The sequence below is a fragment of the Nyctereutes procyonoides genome, unplaced genomic scaffold (genome assembly GCF_905146905.1).
Source record: "Nyctereutes procyonoides isolate TBG_1078 unplaced genomic scaffold, NYPRO_anot_genome, whole genome shotgun sequence".
Classification (NCBI taxonomy): Eukaryota; Metazoa; Chordata; class Mammalia; order Carnivora; family Canidae; genus Nyctereutes; species Nyctereutes procyonoides.
Genome location: NW_026575023.1, coordinates 3,492,896 through 3,498,895, shown reverse-complemented (window position 1 = coordinate 3,498,895; position 6,000 = coordinate 3,492,896). Strand labels below are relative to the sequence as shown.

At 34.5% G+C, this 6,000-nt stretch overlaps 1 protein-coding gene across 1 annotated transcript in view; it reads left to right on the top strand.

Moving 5' to 3' along the window:
- The first annotated feature begins 973 nt into the window (after positions 1-973).
- Positions 974-6,000, top strand: part of LOC129521302 (transmembrane protease serine 11F) — an 84,451-nt gene continuing 79,424 nt past the window's right edge. The window contains exon 1 of the mRNA XM_055342610.1: positions 974-1,129. The gene's annotated coding sequence lies outside the window, so the exon portion shown is untranslated. The remainder of the gene's footprint in view (positions 1,130-6,000) is intronic.

Sequence of the window (6,000 nt, the reverse complement as noted above, 5' to 3'; positions counted from 1 at the left end):
ACTAAGAGCATGGGGCTGCAGTAGTTTGAATACATTTGTTAATTAGGAATAATTTAAAGGCAAAAAGTAGCTACAGATTTTTTTCCTTTGGGTATTTGATCAACAAACTTTTTTTTTTTAAAGATTTTATTTATTTATTCATGAGAGACAGAGACAGAGAGAGAGAGAGAGAGAGAAAGAGAGAGGCAGAGACACAGGCAGAGGGAGAAGCAGGCTCCATGCAGGGAGCCCGATGTGGGACTCGATCCCTGGACTCCAGGATCGTGCCCTGGGCCAAAGGCAGGCGCTAAACTGCTGAGCCACCCAGGGATCCCCAATCGACAACCTTTTGAATCAGAGGTTTTAATCAAACACTAAAAATACTGTGAGTAATTTAATTTATGTAATAATGTTTGCCAAATCCTTCAAACTTTTAGTGCCTAAAAGCATGCCTTACAGTAGTAGAAGCTGAATAAATATTAGCTACATACTGTAACATTTCCCTGGCAGGTACTTAAGAATCGCAAAGCCCTTTTATGTATTGACAAAGAACACTCAAATTATTAGAGTAGAGGTTATTTCCTACTCATTTTCTTTAGCTGCATAAATGAATATGAATAAGAAAAAAGGTATTTCTTGAAATAAAGATCTCATATCTAAATTCTTTCATCAGTATTTTAACTTCTGACTTAGTGGGTCAAACTTGGGTCAAACTGCATAACCCTCTTATAGACTGAGCATAATTTTTTCTTTCTACATGTTGGAAGCTGTAAGATTTGACAGGATTGTGTACTGTCCTCAGAACTCTCTGATAGAGCCAGCAATATGCTAGTGGTGATTATAGGGGTGTTAGAATGATGTCTCAATTGACCAGCTGTTGTTTTTAGCATGGCCCTATGATTGGCTAAAAAAGATGGCATGTGACTAGTTTCCAATTGGCAAGAACCCTTTTGAAACTGGGGCTCTTGTCTGACTCAGACTGAAAGGGTTAAGCTCTAGGAGAAGGAGGTTAACTGCATTGTCTGTCATATATTTCGGATGTCAGAGAAAAGATTCCAGAGTTGCATTCTAGGATCATTTCCAACAGCTGCCAGCCAAGGAAGTAGAAACTGTCTAATGATGGAACCACTTCAATACCAGAAACTACAAGGTATGGAAACAATGGTTAAAAGGATTAAAGACATATTTTAAAATCCATTTACTTTCCTCCTATGCCCTGTTATATTTACTATGATATGATTTCAAAAAAATTCACTTCTCATGCTTACATTTTAAATCTGTCTTTTTCAAATTTTATCCTCTCTTGAATGATTAGGCATTTCAATTTATTGCATTATTATGTACTTACAGTCAATTTAAAAAATATTGTGGGAGGTTTATAATGGCATTTATGTTGTTTGAAAACTTAATTTTTTATTTTTATTTTTAAAGACTTTATTTGTTCATGAGACAGAGAGAGAGAGGCAGAGACACAGGCAGAGTGAGAAGCAGGCTCCATGGAGGGAGCCCAACGTGGGACTCGATCCTGGGTCCTCAGGATCAGGCCCTGGGCTGAAGGCCGCGCTAAACCGCTGAGCCACCAACGTGGCCCAAAAACACTTTAATTCAGTGTGTACCAAAGACTCCTGGGAACCCCTGAGATTCTCATGGGCTTTTGACATCAAAATTTAAGTATCATTAGTGGTTTTGCTATGTTGACATTTGTACTGATTGAAGCGAAAGCAATGATGATTAAAACTGCTGGACCTTAGTGTGAATCAAGGCAATAGCACCACACTGCACCCCATTGCCATTGTTTTTTTATTTCAAGCATTCCAGAAAAAAAGAATTCCAGTTTCACCTAAGAATGTTATTGATGAAGAACAAAAAGTATTAATTTTATTAAATCTTAACCTTTGGGTACAGCCCTTTATTAGTACACCTGGTGACAAAATGAAAACCATGCATAAACACCTCTGCTTCATACTGAAATGCCATGGTCTTGAGGAAAGTTTTTAGATATTTGAAAAAAGCTGTAAAAGCTACTATTTAACATACAGCATCATTTTTACTTTAAAGAGAAACTGACAAACTATGGTTACTTAGGTTTAGATTTTTGGCAGGTAGCTATTAAAAATTAATAAAGGAAGCTGTGACTTCAAAGAAAACAATAATTTGTTGTTTGTGATAAAGTTCAAACTCACTAGTGTAAATTCGAATTTTTAAAAACTTGCATGATCCCCTGTAAATTTTACAGCTTTTCAGTATACTTACTTTTTATAATGAGATTGGTGTTGGTATTAAGAAATATGGGGAGCTTTTGATATCATATAAATAAATGTGTCAATACTTGAGAGATATGGATGATTATGTGAATTAAGTGAATCGGTTCTTTAAAAAGAGCAAATGCATAATATTACAAAATCATACACACTTAAAGATCCACTCAAAGTAGACAAATACTGATGGATTTTAACATAACAAAGTACAAAAATTTCATTGATATGGCCTCAGATTCTACAGGGCAACAACTAACCTTTAAGAAATCGCCATTTTTCAAGTTTCGGTGTAAAATCAAGAATATCCACAATTATTTGAAAACCTATCATAATACTCTTTCTTTCCAATTACATCTCTATGTGAGATAGAATTTTCCTAAAATACTTCAATCAAGACAACTAATGGCAATACAATGAGTTCAAGAACAAATAGACGTTTCACATTTTTTTGAAAATAAATCTTTTAAAAATAAAAATGTTATTTTTAAATGGTTTATTTTTATTTTAAATAAATAAATATTTTAAATTTCTTAGTTTTAACTTCTAATACCGCAAGTATTGATGGATAGTCTACATAAACCATAGCTATTTAAGGTCTTCAGTAATTTTTAAGGGCATGGGGTGGTCCTAAGAACAAAATATCAGAGGACCACCGATTTGATTCTTTTCAAGGGAGAAAAGCGTAGCAGATTTATGTAATGATATGGTGCTAATTCATTAGCCTTGAAGCTAGATTTAAAAAATATATAAGCCCACAAAAAAAGCTGTTTTTTTTTATTCAGTGATTCAGTCCATGACATATTTAACATGGTGATTATGTATCTAATAACTGTGCAGATCAGAAACTTTAAAATGTATAATGCTAGTGCTCTCAGTGATCTATTTTGTTTATTTGTTTAATTAATGCTTATCTCCTGGCTCCCTGCATTTAACATAATCATTTCCACAATCACACTGGATCTTGAACACGGTATATTTTTGATGAGCAGAACTTTGTTTGATCCTACTACAGATAGTCTTAGATTCATCATAGGTCATGGGGTTAAAATCATGGAAGTATAATTATTTTAGAATTAAAAAAAAAGAGATGGGATGAGGTAATCCAAACTTTCTTTTGACAAAAACAAAAATAGAGACCCAGAGAGGGGTAGATAACATACAAGGTCAGTATGTGACTAATTCTGGAACTGGAATCTGGTTTCCTAGTCAAAAATATTCTTTTCAGTATACTGGTATTTATTCTCTGTCTCCTGATATGTGAAACTTTTGCTCTGGAGTGCAAAATATTGACTTACGATGTTAACCACAATTCCAAAAACTGGTGATCTTTGAAACTTTCACCCACTTCTTCAGCCCAGTGAGAGTGCTCAATTTTATTAAGTTCATGTCTGAGGTATTAAATTACTGGTAGAAAGATTCAATGCTGAAAATCAGATTTGGAACTTTAGCCTGATTTTCCAGGTAGTACTGTCCTTGTTGCTGCCTTACCTGCTTTGCAAAACCATGCATTATTTACTGTGATTATTTGGGTAACTGCTAAACTGAAGCCTCTGAGAGATTATGGGTGGAAAGCATTTGAAGAGCCATAATTTGAGAACATTCTGAGGTTTATACCTAAAGGAACATTAAACATTAAAATTGTCAGAATTTGGGATCGCTGTGTGGCTCCTCGGTTTGGCACCTGCCTTTGGTCCAAGGCAGGATCACGGAGTCCCGGGCTCCCTGCATGGAGCCTGCTTCTCCCTCTGCCTGTGTCTCTACCTCTCTCTCTGTCTCTATGAATAAATAAATAAAATCTTTAAAAAAATAAAAACGTATTCCATTTACTCAGTAATTGTGTTATCAGTTTTCATGTATAAAAATGAACCATTTAGCCTTTTGTATATTTTTTCTGCATATCTTTGTGGTATTCTTTTCTTCTCTTTAAAATATGTATAGCTTTCTTTATATGGTTATTGAACATTTCTTAAGGACATTACTAGTTACATTCACCATTTTTGCTTTGTGAAAAGATTTTATTATTTACAACTGGCCAAAACTGATAAAGTTATTATTGGCCATATTTACTTTTTTGAATCAATACACTTTGAATTCTCTTATTATTTAGCTAATTAGTCCTTAACTAACTTGGATTTTCTTTCTAGAAAATCACATTATCTTCAAATAATTTACCTACCAGCCTTTCAATAATTAAATGTCCTTTTACAATTACTGACATATCATATTATCACGAGCATACGGAAAACTGTTAAATAATATTGAAACCCCTCATTTTAATAATGAGAAAAACCATCACTTAGGAGAAATGATAACCTATATTAAAACTAGTTAGAGAGGCACTTCAGTGGCTCAGTGGTTGAGCATCTGCCTTTTGGCTCCCCACAGGGAGCCTGCTTCTCCCTCTGCCTATGTCTCTGTCTCTCTGTGTCTCTCATGAATAAATAAATAAATAAAATTTAAAAAGTAAAACTAGAAAAAAAGTGTGCATGTTAATCTGTAACCAGTCCCTACAATCCCTACTGAAAAAGATTTAAGGTCATTTTCTCCCTTGGCGTAAGATAACTGAATTGTTGTTTAAGTAAAACACAGAATAAATCATCCTTCAAAATCTTTGCCTGAATATATTTCATAAAATTTTAGCTGTGTATAATAAATTTTTGGAAATTGTGTAATAATGGTTAAATCCTTGTTTACAACTGGTCTCTATCATAAACTGAAGAGTACATAAGAGAGAAATAATTTGTAATATTTGAGACGTATCATTAAACATAAACTTCTCATCTTGCTGTTATTAGGTATCTAACTATAGTTTTCATGAGGAAATCCTGGCCAGCCAACATTGCATCATGACTGGTTTCATACATAAATTATGGGCATAGAATAACTCCTCCAGTGAGAAGTATTTGAATAATGCATAGATAATGATAGAGATACGTAGGGAATTAGTACACTCACCGGAGATGAATGAAACAAGGCACACGGTATAAAAAGCGATGGAGAGGGGTGCCTGTGTGCTTCAGCTGGTTAGGCATCTGCCTTCAGCTCAGGTCATACATGATCCCAGCCGGACTTGGGCTCCCGGCTTGACAGGGAGTCTGCTTCTCTCTCCTCCTCTCCCTCTCTCAAATAAATAAATAAATCTTTAAAACAAAGGTATGGAGATTAATGAACTTCAGTGTTACATGAATTTGAACTAGAAATTGGCCAGAATTCAATGAGAATAATAGTATATTTTCAGACAGGGAGTAAGGTTAGAGAAGAAATTGAAAAAAATGGTACTCAGGGCCAGTCTCGGAAATGGAAATTCCAGAGTAAAGTTGGGAGGTCTTTCAGTGATATCCACCCTTCAGCCTGGATATTGGCTTTGATTACTATTTTCTCTGTTGTCTGTGCTTTCTAGTAAAGAGGCCAAAGGAAGTTAATTAGCTCTTTCATTTCTATTTTCACCTCTTGCTATCAGAAAGCTAGTTTATTTCTAATTTTGAATCATATCTAGTTTATGGGGCCCCAGGGGAACTATTTAATTCATTTTAGAACAGTCTTGGTAGTTTTAGTTTGGATGGCTAAGGATCAAATTAGAGTGATATTTTTTCAAACTCAGTGCCATTACCTGTTAGTAGAAAAGACTGTCTTGTGAAACACACACACACACACACACACATATACACACAAATATATATGTATGATACTGTGATATAAAATGTATTTTTACTGTAGAACATAATAAAAATTTGGGAGAAAAAAAACTGCACTAAGATGTGTC